Below are 15,263 nucleotides of genomic sequence, written 5' to 3'. Positions count from 1 at the left end.
AAAAGCCAGTACATGAGTTAAGCCTGTTAAGGAGCTGATCTGACTTACAGTGTGAGCAGCCTGTTAAGTTACACGTAATTATTCTTCTACAGTGCAGTAAACAGACAAGTACTTCACAATTTGTGGAAGAGTTTTTGAAGCACAGTATCAAGTGTCATTTATAGGTAATAGCACTATCAGTCTTCAAAGTAGATTATAAACACTGAGCAATAATGAGCACAGCCTATGCTGTCATCTTGCGATACTGATAAAACAGAGTACTTCCTAGGAAGAGTCAAGGGGCCATTTAAACAAGAACAGTGCTATTCAGAAAGTTTCCATAGCCTTCCTTGAGGTGCGTTGTTTTGTATTTAAGTTCACATGTTTGGTTTTTTTTTTAAATTCATCCTCATTCATTGCTGAATTTGTTGATTTCCTTTGAAAAGTGTCTCTTTCTGAAATGGCAGGGCTTTGCTTCTTATTTATTGCCTGTGATTAAAGCAGTTAGTTACATGATAAACTCCAAACTACATTGAAGAGGTGACATACAAAAGTTTAGTAAGGCACCAGTTGCCATTCCTACTAAGATACCTGAGTAAAAACTCTTCTTTGCTACTCCAAGAGAGCCTTTCTGAATTTACACCAGCTCTTTTCTCCTGTACAGAGGCTCTCTGGGCTGTTCAGTTTTTAGCTTAGCTCTGTATTATAGCTAAAAGAACACTTCTGTTCACAAGTTTTCTGAAAAGGGAGACCATGAATCACCACTGTGGCATGTGAGGAGATTTTTTTTTTTTTTTTTTTTTTTTTTCCCCCTTGTTGAGAATGACTCCTGATTTTTACTGAGGAAAGCCTGTTTTGATGTTCACCCAGTCCTGCAACTGGGCAGCCTTTCATGGTCCTGCTAAGATTTGCATTCTGCTATCTTCTGTTCAGAAGCTAAAGGAGATCTCAGCCCACAACTGAAATTTGTGGGGCTTGCAAAATGTAACGGTTGTGAGGAATTCATTCGTGTTTATTCAGCAGCTTTCTTTGAGCCTAGGTCCATCTGCTGCAAGACACCTTTGATGGAAAAAAAGATTGATTTTTTTTTTTTTTTTTTTTTTAGCTTTTTTAGACAGTCTCATTTTATAGAAGGAGCTATGAAGCCTTTTGAAAGAGCAAGTCATAAGAACGAGGACAGAGATGTTAAAGATTGAACTCCAATTGCCATTTAATAATCAAAGTTTTATCAATAACACCATGTAGTTTCTCTTACTGATATGATCTTTGGCTAAATCTTTTGTTCCATCTTGGCAAAATACTGTATTGGACTGTGATAGTGGATTCTAAATTATTTGCTAAAAAAGAATATGTGCTATGTTTAAATACTACTCTTAAACAGTAGCTTTTGAAAACAACTGTGTGAGAAGATCCTGAGGGAACACCGCACCAAGAAAAAGAAGAAAAGAAAAAAAAAAAAAAGAAAAAAAAAAAAAAAAGACCTCAATGCCCAGTAAGAAAACAACACAGGAGGATACATTCATTGTTAATAATTCCAAGGCTATTCAGTGAGGGAATGTCACTGAAGCAGAAAAGGAGAAATAGAAACAGATTATTTTGAGCAAAAGAAATAGTCTTTTTTTTATGAAAAAATATGCAGAATTAAACGCTCGCTTTCCACTGCAAAAAAGCTGTTTGTTGAAATGTACATCTTAGATGCTGGTCATAAAGAATGGATCCACTTGCAAGTTGCTTTCCACTTGCTCTCCATGGGAATAGATCTAGCTGTGCTTTTTATTTTTGTGTTTCCTAAGAGCTTCTGACTGTTTCTCAAAACAGAAATGCGTCGTTAGGTCCTTTCATGATATAATTCAAAGCTATATATTATTGTTACAAGATAACCGAGTGTGGTTTTGTGGGTGGAGGTGTATAACCAATCCTTTTTTCCCCCTGTTCTAAACCTTTCCATAGTCAGTGAAGATCTAAATCTGGCACTTCAGCCACATGCCTAGAAGGTGGATCCTCAAGATCATAGAGCATATATTTCTGTATAACAGTGTCTGAGTCACAGCAGGTGTGGTTTCTCTAGTCCATTGCATCAACTATCCTGTCTGAAAACTCTAGCTGAATTTATAAGAAGCTGTATAGAAGCATGGAGAAGTCTATGCTTCCTTTGTCTACTTTAAGATAACATTATATAAATCTTTCCAAACAGTACATGAGTACCTCTGGCGTAATGGGAGAAATGTTCTCAGAATGAAAATGATAGATGTGTTAGAAGGATAACGGGGAGCAAGGGGGAGAGCTCCTCTTCCACAGGCTAGGACAGACTTTTGGGACTTGCTAGTTAGTCAAGAAAGACATTTTGAAAGAATGATTGGGTCTATTGGATGAAGGATGATTTTTTTTATTTCCTTTTTTTTTTTTTTTACCGTGACATGAAATGCTGACAGCTAGTATCTGCACATCAAAACAGAATCATAAATTGCTAGAGATTCTCATTAACTTTTTTTGTACTGTTGATGCCCAAAAGGAAATCAGCTTGATAATTTCTATTTCTGATGAAGCTATTACTTTGCTTTAAGGAGGAACAAAGCGATTTGGGTGTAATGTAGTTCTTTAGTTTTGTACCCAAGACAATTTTAGTTGTCACAATAATATAAATATGATAGTTATAATTTAGGGCATCTGAGCGGTATTAGTTTCTTATCCTGAGGAAGATGTTAAAGGAGCTCTGCAACCCAATAAAACCACGGATAAAGGTCTATAAGAATAACGCCAGACGGAAGAGAACAAGATTTCCAGAAATGGACTGGCTGCGGAAAGGGAAGGCATTGGTGTGAGGAGATTTTGAGAAGCTGAATTTATTTTTGGTTTAGGTCTCTAGGGGATGGGGTTAAGTTTCTTCACAGCAGCCCCTGTGGGGCTGAGCTTTGCGTTTGTGACTAGAAGTGTTGATAAGACCCCAGTGTTTTGGCTGCTGCTGCACCCTGCTTGTGTAGCACCGAGGCTGTTTCCCCACTACCGCTCTCATTCCCTGCTCCCTACTTCCCGGTCTTGAGGAGTGAGACGAGAAGCCGTACACCTTAGCAAAAAATTTGCTGGATAATTTTTGCTGTTAAACAGCTTATCTCCTCATTTGTCCTATCCTGGTGATCTGATAAGTCGCCGGAATGAATATGTCTGGGGGATTGTTTACTCCAGAAAGGAGTGAAAAAGTTTAATTACCCTAAGGTTAATTAATATGTTATGTTCCTGTCCTCGTGCTAATCTAATGCTGAGGTGTTCCTGTGCTTTTGGAGAGGAGTATTCTACTGACCTTAGCTGGGCGGCAAACTTTTTCTTGGAACATCAAGCAGCAGTTCTAACAAAGACTGCTAAGTTGCAGAGGGGAATGGGAATTTTGCAACTAATAGTACATGAGGAAAGCTGCTGTTAGCAGAGGATGCTTAGGTTTTTGTTTTATTCCCTTATCTGTTATTTTCATTCAAGAAAATGAATTTGTTTCCTGTCCTTTTGTGCATTGCAACTGGCAATTTGTGGAAACGGTAACCTCGGAGATTCTCCTTAGTGATGCTTTGGATGCAGCCTAGGTGAAGAAGCTGGCAGTTCAGTTCCACAGTGCTAAGTAGTCCGATATAACTGGCTTTCGAGTCACTATGTGAAATTTATACAGTGAACTTGTGCTCCGCACACTTAACCTGCTTCCCTTTTCTGTTGCTTGCTGCTTAGGGAGGCCTACATCAATCTCTTTATAAGAGGCAGAATTGTTTCTGCTTTCACCTCACGTCAATTCACTGTCTACGAAGTAGGTTTTTTTCTGGTTTTGGTTTGTTTTCGTTTTCTCTATCCGTTTCTATCACAACTGTTGTGTATTTTAGTTCCTGTGCTGTTTCTCTTTATTCATGTCATTTAGACCATTGTTTCTGTCTATTCACATCTTCCTTCAGGAGACCGTATTTCATCTCTCTGTACTGCCCTCACCGCAATGGCATCTGTGGGCTCTAAGTGCATTAAGTGGCTGTGACAAAGATGTCACGTGTGGCTTATTCTCTCTCATCTCCTTTCTCATAGGGGAAAAACAGCATGTGGAACGTCTTTTAAATTGTTACATGCTGATACGTGTTTATCTTTTTTTTGCATTAATGAAAGCAACGTCAAAGCAAGAGTGCTTTGAACTTGGGACTGAATACGTAGAAGTTTGTGTTGACCTTACCAGGAGTTCACTCTGCAGGCTTGACCTGGCTCCCAAGGCAATTCTGTTGCTTATTTGTATAAGTTTGACCTTAATTATAACTACAGCTGTATTAAGCCAGAGGAGGAGAACTCCCAGCGGTGTTCCTTATGCTACATCTTTAGGTAGTATTCTGAATGTAGGATGTTGAAAATGAAAATCTGAACTGGAAATAAATACTGTGTAAGAAGGCAGTATACAGGAGGAGGGAGAGAGGCAGATCTTATGGGCTACCAGATGTATGACCCATGTTGTATGAGATGTAATGGCTTTAACCTTATTCCATGGCACTGTAGTGCAGCTAGAAGTTAAGTCTATACACGAGGTAATCTCACATTGGAAATCAAATGCTCATTAAATGGTTGCATGTTGTTTTGTGTTTAATAATAATAATATCCTGTCACATTCCTAAATAATGAATTTAACTCACAAGAAATAATATATGCGTTTTTAATCTCAAATTGTGTACGTGAAATTTTACGGGAGCCTATGAACATTGACTGCAATACTGACAAACTGTGTCTTGTTTCATTCTGTCTTGACATTCAACTTTTTATCCATAAGTGCAATGGCTAGCACTAAGTCTGTTGGAGATGGTAAAATGGTAGTGCTCTTTTTTGTTGGCTTGTGACGGACTTAAAACTTGACCACCTTTACTGAGTCCTGATTCAGGCTATTGGCACCTCTTTGCCCCTTTCTGTTTGGCTAGTGATGCTGAAAGCTAACAAATTTCCTTTGACAGTGTAATTTCTCCCCTTTGCTTCACTGTTTGAATTTTCTGTTGCCTGTTCTGCATAAAGTTCAAGTTTCTTTGCTGGTCTTTAGGTTGCTCCACTTCCTTCTCATGCTGCTGTTTACGCCTAGCACTTTTTATCTTTTTATATACCAGGCTGTTTGTACGTGTTCAGATACTATTAGTCATTAATACTTGGGGAATCTGTCTCGTGTGGTGTATGACTCTAAGTCCAGTGCACATCTGGTGGCTCCAAAAGGAAAATTGGAAGAGATGAGAGTAGAACTTGAATCTCTGCTGTGCTATTCTCTCTTCCTTTGACCTTCCTGCATGTGTGTGGAGTCTGTGACTGAGAGCAGAACCAGGGAGAGGGAGGGCAGTGGGGGAAGGCACCATGAACGAGGCATTAACTGGCAGTTTAAGAACTTATCTTGGGAGAAGTGTTCTTTGGTTTTTTTTTTTTTGGTTTTTTTTTTCCTTTTTTAAAATATGAAAGTAGGCTAGACGGTGTAGTCTTGATATGTATCATGACATTTGAATAATTCAGAGAGCTCAGTATCATCAGAATCATTTATTGCTCATCCCTTCTTTAGGTCATTGAGAAGAGATTCTGAATAGAAGTGGTCTCGAAACCTGCCCCTAGAGGACTTGCTGCTGTCTCTCCCCCATCTGAAAAATGATCACTGAGCTTTCACCTCTCCTTTCACCAGGTGTCAGTTCATAAAAGGACCTTTCTTCCAGTCCCTTGGCAACTGAAGTTTCCTGTCTTGAGTTGGTGGGGAAACTTGTCAAAGAATTTTGGAAGATCTGTGTATATTTTGCCACAGGATTCCCCTTGTGCATGTGTTCATTGACACCCTCATAGCCCTCCAGCAAGCTAACAAAGAGGATTTCCCTTTACAGAGGCCATGCTGACTCTTTCCCACCAAGCTCTGTTAATGCATGTGCTCAGTGGTCTTATTCTTTGTTGCAGACACTGCCATCTCACCAGGGATGGAAATCATACTCGCTGGTCTGCGCTGCCTGTGAGGATCCCCTTGAGATCCATTTTTTTTTAGATGGCACTTGAACTCTGGCACAGTGTGTTTTTTATAACGTTTGTTGATGCACCTCAGCCTGTCATTTAACATAGTTTCATATTTGCATTCCTTAAGAACTGAGGGGTGAAAGCCATCTGGTCATGGTGGTGTGCAAGCGCCTAACTTACCTACTTGGCCTGATGTTTCCCAAGTGTCGTCTTCAAACTCATCGAGGTCTTCTGAGCTCTCTACCCTGTAGCTTCAGCAGTGAAGGCTGACAGAAGGATCTTACTGATTTTCTCTGCTATGTGCCTACCAATGAGTGTCCCTTCCAGACCTTGTCACCAAGTGATCCCACCATTTCTCTAGCCGACTTCCTGATTTTGAGTGACTTTTCAGAACTTTTTGCTGTCAGCTTTACTGTTTTTTATGGGATGCTTTTCAGATACTTTTTTTAACCCTTTTAGTTTCCTCCTTGGCCTGTCATATTTTGTGAGTTTTCGTCATTGATTTCCTTATTCCTCAGTGGTATCACAAAAAATAAACCCACGTTCTTATTTTTAAATGAATGAATATCTAAGCTAACAAAAATTGAGAGATTGCTAAATGCTACTGTGTTCGAAGGCTTAAAACTCAAGTAAGCTCTCCTGAACTAGCAGTCAGTGTTGACTTTTTTGAGTATCTTTCAGTATGTTCCCTGAATTAGTAATCCAGCAATTAGTGGCATTGCAGTCAGATTGTGACAACTGCGTTCCTTTGGTTGGGGTGTGTTTGATAAGAGGGTCTGTGAAACACTGGCTTATTTCTTTGTTAAGCACACAACACTGCAAAGCATTGCCATTCTTAGTTGGGACTGAATATTTAGGTGACTCAGAAAAGAGATATTGTTGAATAGTTGTTTGTAGTTTGCTTGCGTTTTCCCCCGGTTGTATTTCTTAAAGATGAATTCTGCTTAAGAAAAGGAGATGGTTACAGTGTTTCTTATTTTTATTTCTCAAGGGTTATCTAAGCTATTCTGTTAAATCCTACTTCTGAAAGCAGAGTGAGTCTTGTTCTTGAGCCAGCTGTTCAGAAATACTCTTATAAAAAGGAGGATCTTCAAACCAGGCTTTCATTTCAGGAGAGGTTTGAGGTTTAGCTTGCCTGTGTTCCTCTGGAGACGTATTTGTGGCTTTTCATGCAAGGGAGGTAGGTGGGATAAGTATTAATGCTTTCCTTCTTGCAGAGGGTTTTGTTTCTCTCTGGGAAACAGTGACCAAAGGCTTTTTGAAGCAGGCTTCCTCTAGTCAATTGGCTCTGGCTTTCTTTTTCTTTCCTTTTCTGTGCTCTGTAACTATTTTCTCCAGTCAGTAAACAGCATTAATTTTGTTATCACCGACAGAAATTTTCAATTCATCTTAGAACACAAAATATTTTAGCAAAATTTTATTCATCTGGGTTAGCAATATAGGTAATTTTTCAGACAACGCTGAATTCCCATCAAGTGAGAGAGCTGGCTCCTGTCTCTTTGATTTTTGGTGGATTGTTTGTTTGGTTGTTTGTTTTTGATCTTGGAGAGATGAGGATAAACGCTAGATTGGCCTCTCTAAATTTAGCCTAAGCTATTCATGAAAATATACGTCACAATAGGAGAAGATGATCACTGAGAAATTCATGTTTCTAATGAGATGTGCTAGCAGTGCTCCGGGAGTAGGATGAAAAAATACTTGACTTCTGGCATTTTAGTAACTGTCAGGGAAGAGGAAATTCTGTGTTTTGTTTTGTCATGTAGCTCATGGAATATTTAGTTTTCAAGCTTTAAATTAGTAAAATATAGAAATATTTGCATGTGTCCAGTTAAGTGACTGTGCAAATTAAAAGGATACCATATTGCACTTGAACTAAAACTGTATCATATTGTCATGAAGTTTTACAGTATGCGTGTATGCTTGTCCCAAAGTCTGTATATGACTACAGCTGCTGCCATTTAGATAAAGATTAAAGACATTCTAAAAGAATATAGAATAACATAATCTATTCAAAAAGAAAGCACAATGATTTTTGTACAGAAAAGGGAGATGGACAGAAGGTTAGGATCATTACCCAAACTGTGACGTTATTTACTGAGAGGAATGCTGACTGCAAATGGGAAGTGAATTATGTCCTATGAATTAGTAGGCACTTCACTCAAAACTGTGTAGTAATTTTCTGTTTTCAGAGGTGTTCTTTCAGTTGACATTTTAACCTCTTATATATCATGTGTTAGTTCCACTAAAACGGCTTTCAGGTGAAATGATGAGATGACATTTTTCTACCCAAACCTGAATTGTCAATATCTTACCCAATAAGAGAGTCTGTAAGCGAACAGAAGGTAGAAAAGAAACTATGAAAATATTTTCTCTTGGGACAAATTATTCCTCACTCTTGCTGGAATAGCTAATTGAAAACAAAACAAAAAAGCATTTAAAACAGACCACTAGAGCAATTTGTTCAACTCTTCAGACATAAGTAATTTAACTGTAGAAACAACTACCTGGACAACTCTTCAAATTATTTTTATGTTTTATTACTTAATAGTAGCCTCTTGCATTATTTTTTTTTTTTTTTTTCCTGCAGCAGTACTGGCTTCTGTATTGGAAACTATGTTGATTTAACTTATACCTGGTGTTTTTGTTTGAGGTTAAAGTAACTTTGAGGTCATTGTTCCTTCTGCTGCTGGCTATTAAAAGATCACGTGTTATTTTTGTAACCAAGTTTCATCTGTTAGGAATTTACCTTAAAATACTTCAGTAAAAATTCAAGGCAATTTCTGGACTAACATGTATATAGTAACATTCAGTAGTCTACAAATACTGCAGATATCCTGGCTGACTATATGATTTAATTTTGTGATGGGTGGCTGTTTGACCTTAAAACAAAATGTATAGATGAAATCAAATTTGTTAACTGCATTTTCTTGCTGGTTTTGAGTTTTTGGTATTTCTAGCCAGTGATTTGGGCTACCTCTTCAAATACAGTTAAAAAAATCCTGCAGAACGTGGTTTTGCATAATAGATGCTGTACTCTGCTTAGCCCAATTCTAATACCATCTTTAATGTAATTTCTGAAGCAGGAATAAAACCAACAGGTAATATTATTTTAAAGTTGTGCGCTAGTAATATCTGGTTCATAATTCAAAACAAACAGCTTAACTCCCAATCCTTGCTTATTCAGTTGCTACTGGTGGCTTTGTTGGCAGAAAATATTCCTGGGATTCCGCTTATGACATATCTTTAATCATACCAACATCTCGGGCAACCTTTTGTCCTTGTAAGATTCGGTTAGTTTCCACCATAATAACCTTGGAGCGACAGTGGCATATGCTGCCTTCCTATCCAAGTGTTTCAGTTTTCAACCATTGCATTTCAACATTGCTTATTCAAAACATATAACATTCTTTCTTTTAAAACAACCAAACAAACAAAACCAACACAGAGGTGGTTTGTTCTTGGTGTACTGTGGGGACAAACATTTTTTAAGAGTACAAACAGGCTTTAAAATCCTTATGCTTAAGTATACCTGAGACATTATATTAAACAATGACAACAACTGTTGATGGATGATGATAGGATGAGGGGGAATGGCTTTAAACTGGAAGAGGGTAGATTTAGATTAGATATTAGGAAGAAATTTTTCACTCTGAGGGTAGTAAGGCACTGGAGCAGGTTGCCCAGAGAAGTTGTGGAAGCTCCATCCGTGGAGAAGTTTAAAGCCAGGCTGGATGGGGCTTTGAGCAATCTGGTCTAGTGGGAGGTGTCCCTGCCCATGGCAGGGGGGTTGGAACTCGATCATCTTCAAGGTCCCTTCCAACCTAAGCCATTCTATGATTTAAGATGATAAATCTGAAATAGATTTTTTTCTTTTTAATATTGTCAGTGTGTTAGGTCTGATAGGATTTATTGCTCATCTCTACTTCATTTTTTGGTTAGTTTGTGCAACTTTATTCTGATGCATCTTGTAGCTTATAAAAGTATTCTAGTAGGTACCCTTATACATTGACTTGGTGTGGTTTCACTGGTGGGTGATGGGGCTTCCTGCTTCCTGCATCCATTTAAAAAAAGGCTGTGAAAGCGGATCCTGAACAAATCAATGTTGTCACCCAACAATATATGTAGCTGCAGCAGTGGGAGGAAAAAGTAAGTTGTGGTATCCTTGTACTTGAGGGATGGGATAGTACAGGTTTTATTTCTGTGATGTTCTGGTCTTCCATCTCAGCCATACCCTTTATCTTTGGTTTTGAGCAGATCAGATACGAGACAGCTGTGATCTGAAAGGTAGGCCACCCCAAATTCATATGGTGCTGTGGCTAAGGGAATGTACTCTTGACTCACAGTGTGACAACAGACTCAATTTAGGACAAGTGTCATTGATTTAATTAATGAAAAGCTGTCCTATGGAGGGATGGATTTTACTTCTTGAGTGAACTACTTCTTTCCTGTAAATCTTTTTTCCTGTTTTGGTATGTGAGGAAAAATGTCACACACATGTGCTTCTCTTTATTCTTTATTTCTTTCTTTTCTTTCTTGCTTTCCCCTCATCAAATTTATAGCACATTGAATCTCTGTCTACAGGGACTGTGGCAGGTGCTACAAGGATTAGGGAGAGTTCTCCTCTTCTTCCTGATATGTAAGTGCTTTCCAGAGGTGTAGTTTGCTTTCTTTAGAAGTGCTGGAGATGGGCAACAGCTAGAGTCAGGATAGTGATCAAAGGGCAGCTGTGTCTGTAGCAGGAGTTTTACATCCCGCTCCCTGGTGTCTCTTGCTTTGCTCGTGTGCGTGTGTCTCTTCGTTTTGCAAACTAAGAGATCTCCTTAAGAGATGAAAGGTTTTGTTTGGTGTACACGTCTTCATCTGCAGCATGATCTCCTTTCTTAGGACCACTTAAAATGGTATAGAACAAATGTGGTGTTGCAAGGCACAGCTACCATGTCCTCTGCATTCCCATTCAGATTCCTGTGGCTCACTGTGGTTGCAGCTGACCAAAAGTCTGCGGTTCAAAAGGTGATGGAAATATTTTGCAACTTTAATCCAGAAAGGTCCATGCTATCAGTTATGTATTTGGGGTGGTGATGAGGGACTAGCCTTGATGATCTAAGCAGCTTTTCTCATCAGTGTTCCTCGTGATTTCTGTGCCTGAAGATCATTTACATTAAAAACAAACCCAAAACAATAATATTGCTTTTGAGAACAATTTGAAAGATTCTTGGTCTTAAGATAAGTAAGCAAGCTAAATAGCCTTACAATGATCTAGTATTATCTCAATGATGTGTTTACAGTAGAGCTTTTTGTTATTTATCTCTTACTATAGCTGTAAAATTGTTGCCACTTCCTGAGCAGGAGAGGAATGGGAGAAAAAGTGACTTAGATTGTTTTTTTTTTTTTTTCTGATGTGTATGGCTGAAATAAGTCTTTTAAAGGGATTTGAAAGAAAAAAAGAAATAGCAACTTGCCCAGGAAAAAAAATAATAAATTGAACTGAAGATTATTTTAGGGATCAGGGTGAAGAAATTCCAGGATCAAAACCTCTTATCTCTTTTTTTTTAAACCGGTGTTGCTTTTATAATACCACGGTGACATACAGATTCTGAAGGGCTTCACAGGTGTGCCTCCCAGAGGATGGTCAAAGAGAAATACAGCTTTAAAACATCTAGTCACGTTGACCCTGATCCCCAGCTGAGGCTTACTGGTAAGGGCCGGTGTTGCAGTATTGATGGTAACTTGTCTTGGTCTGTGCTGAGTAAATCACATCTAATAGCATGGAATTAAATTAGCTTTATGCTGCAGTGATGGTTGTTTTTTTTGTTTTGTTTTGTTTTGTTTTTTTTTAATTTTCTCTCCAATTTTTTTTTTTTTTTTTTTTTTAATTGCTAGGCAAAGTCTATGCCATTATTGCTAAGACAACACTGTTCCAGCACAAAGCATACCACTAGTCCAACATATGAGTAAAATGCGTTGGTGGGTAGTTCATGAGGGGTTTCCCACGAGGGGCAGTGCTGTGGAGGCTCATGAATTAAGGCTGTAATACATTCGGTCTACTCTTGTGGCTTCTCTGGAAACTTACCCTATATTTGCTGCTGTGTTCTTATGTAAAATAGGCTTCCTGAATGATCAGGGAGGGGAAGCCATGTTCAAACGTCTGTCTAGAAGTACAGGAGGAGATTAATCTGGCCAAGCAGGGAGTTGGACAGCTAGGCACAATTTCGAAGTATCTTAAAGACCAAGAGATAATAGTGTATTAGCGGTTTGGGTTTTTTCATGTGTGGTTTGTTTGATTTGGTTTTGTTTGTTTGGTTGGTTGGTTGGTTTTTGGTTTTGACAGATAACATTAGGAAGAGAACAAGTTGAGTATGACTTCTTATCAGTCTTATCTGTCATAGTTCATTTGTATTTACACAAATTGCAGTAAAGATTTTTTTTTTTTTTTTTAAAGTACCTGTGCCAATTTTAAGGAAGTCAAAGAATGTGTAAACCCTATGAATGATGCAGTAAGAGTCAGCCTTTACAGATTTTGCTAATTTTCTTTATCGCCAGCTACTATTACTAGCTAGTTATTACAGTCTTTTCAATTAAAAATTGTTAACTTTTCTGAATACTTGCAATACAGCTATAATGATCTTTCTGTATTAGTGTTATAACAAGCATCATGTCTAACTGAATTAGGTATCAAATAGATGTAGAAATATTTGTGCTTAACTTTAAAAAAAAACATGTATTATTAAAAATGTGAAGATGTTAAAGAATAAAATAAGTACTTAAAATTATGAAATACAAGTTCTACGCAAGTTGATACCAAACATTTCTGCTGTTTATGTTGTCTCACTGAGTTTGTGTTGAATGTTTAATAAGTACTGCACAAGCAGCACTGTTATTTAAGAAAACATTTTAAATCTATAGAAGGATAACAAATCTGAGAGAAGAAAAACTGTGTCAGTCCAGTAAATTAGTTTTGAAAACAACTGCAACTTGGGATTTTTTTTTTTTTTTTATAGATTAAAAAAAGAACCTAGAAAGTCTCACATCAGATGTCAGTATAGGCTCTGCGTGAAGCCGGCTAGGGGATTTCTCTAAACTAGTTTTTGATTTCACATGCTCTGATAGTTTGGAGCATAGTTCTTGTAAGGGATAAAATAGGACAACACTTGATTGAAAGATTTTTGTTGGTGAAGAGTTCAACGTAGGCCTTAGCAACTGCTTGCAATAAAAAACCAACTTGTGCATCTTCTTTAGTCTGAATGTATATCTGTTAATTCTCCAGCTATCAGATTTCATACTTTTATCTCCTAGATTGAAGAGTTTGTTGTGCTATTTCACCTTACATATGTATGGATATACGTACATATTCATACAGGGTATGATTCTATTATTCCAACTCTGCCAGTAATATGCTCAATAGACCCTGCTTCCAAAGGCATTATTTGTCTATTACTGTAAGTCGTGTTTCTTAAATCCTTTAAATAATTTTTGTGATACTTTTCAGAGCCATCCCTTTTATAATATATTTCAGAACTTCAAATTCAGAAAAGAACCTAATAGTGGGAAACAGTTATCTTGGTGAAAAACTTCAGTCTAATTTTTTTTGTTTCTCATTCCTCGTATGTACATCCAGGGATCACATTGTTCCTCTAAACATGTACATCAAATTATCTTCCACTTCTCTTTCCCTCGTTGTAACAGTTTGTCATCATTATTATTTGTGGTGGTACTACTGTGTCACACAGTGGTCCTCGGTCCAGGTTTTTTTAATTCTATTTTTTATTATAACCTGGTATTGATAGAAAGGGTAGAAGAAACAATGAAACACTACTGGATAATTTGGTGGAGAGCAGTCCTGGCGGAACTACACACTTACTATTGCATCTTTATAGGTATTATTTGGCAAAAATATTAGCAGGAAAACGATTAAGCTGATTAAATAGCCTTAAGGTGTTCCAATGAAGCATGAACAGGAAGATTGCACACAGATGCTTTTAGGGAAATGTAACAAATAGGGAACGAAGGTTGGCACTAGTGGTAGATGTCATCTGAGAGGGTGCCAACTTTGTCAGAATATTATGATTGGAAGTAAGGTGGCAGATTACTGGTTTTAAAAGTAATTTCATATTTAAAGATGATGATTGCCCAATGTATTGAAGACAACAGTGGAGCAAAAATAAAATGGTTTTAATCTACCTGTCATAGTAGTTAGTATTATTTGACGTTAGTGTTGAAAAATTATGTGCTATTCAGGAAACTTATTTAAAATGTTATCTTTTAATCTTCAGAAGCCATTTCTCGAGGAAGAGTTCTGACATATTTGTTTGAAAAGACTTTCAAGGTTGTCTTTGTGTACTTTATGAACAATCCTGTGGGCTGTGCACTGGAAGAAGAGTGCTGACATTGGATTCCATTCTTCTTAATGGAGAGAGGGGAAACTACCAAAAGAGAGCAAATTTACCCTCATAGGTTGTCAGGGGGACCTGCCTTTCTCAGTGGACTGTACAGAGGATATAGGCAATTATGTTATATGGGTTTCCTCGTCTTGCTCTGACCTTCCCTGTCTCCATGCTCACATTCTAGTGTATCACCTAAAATGAGATACCAGGGTACATAATAAGCAGTGGATTTGTTTCCAGCTGATATAATTGTGTTGTAGAGGCACTGCTCTGCTTGCCTGTCTCTTTTCTGAGGTTTTATTATCCTGTTACCAATCTCCTAAGCAGCCTTGAAAGAACACTGATGTTGTTTGTAAAATCAATGAGTTTGCATGTTTAGAGGGCTTCAGAAAAATATCATGGGGAGAGGAAAAAGGATGCCCTGTAGCATTTAATATGACTTGGTGAGCAGCCTGTCAGCTAAGACTTGAAAAGAAAAAAGGGGGGAAAAAAAAAAAACAACACAACAATTTAGCATGACCAGCAAGTCATAGAAAAATTCAAGCGTGCCTCAAGGTTCAAACATTCGGTGCATGTTTTACCCTGCTGTGCGCTCTAGTTAATGTTCATAAGTTTAGCTTCTAATTTAGCAGAATCATTCTGTAATAAAAACAAAGTATGTTTGTTCAGTACACACAACATTCTTGAGATCACAGCAGTTAAATTAGCTGTTTCTTTTAGATAATATTTCAGTTACAGTTAGCTCTTGTGGTGGCTCTCCTTCCTCAGTGGGTGCTACACAGAAGTCACGGTGCTTCCTTGTGGGCATTGTGCTGCTGGTGGTCTCGTTTTTCATGGAAGAGAGAAATCAAGGTGTTGAGTGTGCCGAGTGATTACGTATCGCACACAGCTGCGTTCAAGTGGAGGTACCTAGACATAGCCACTGTCCAG

General features: G+C 37.9%; 1 protein-coding gene across 1 annotated transcript in view; it reads left to right on the top strand.

The window, feature by feature from the left end:
• NBAS (NBAS subunit of NRZ tethering complex) overlaps positions 1-15,263 on the top strand; it is a gene marked incomplete at its 5' end in the record, with an annotated part of 193,283 nt that overhangs the window by 96,797 nt on the left and 81,223 nt on the right. The gene's annotated exons all lie outside the window — the stretch shown is intronic.

The sequence above is a fragment of the Vanellus vanellus genome, assembly GCF_965231255.1.
Source record: "Vanellus vanellus genome assembly, chromosome: 3".
Taxonomy (NCBI): Eukaryota; Metazoa; Chordata; class Aves; order Charadriiformes; family Charadriidae; genus Vanellus; species Vanellus vanellus.
Note: the sequence above shows the minus strand (reverse complement) of the source record. Positions and strands in the feature narration are given on the sequence as shown.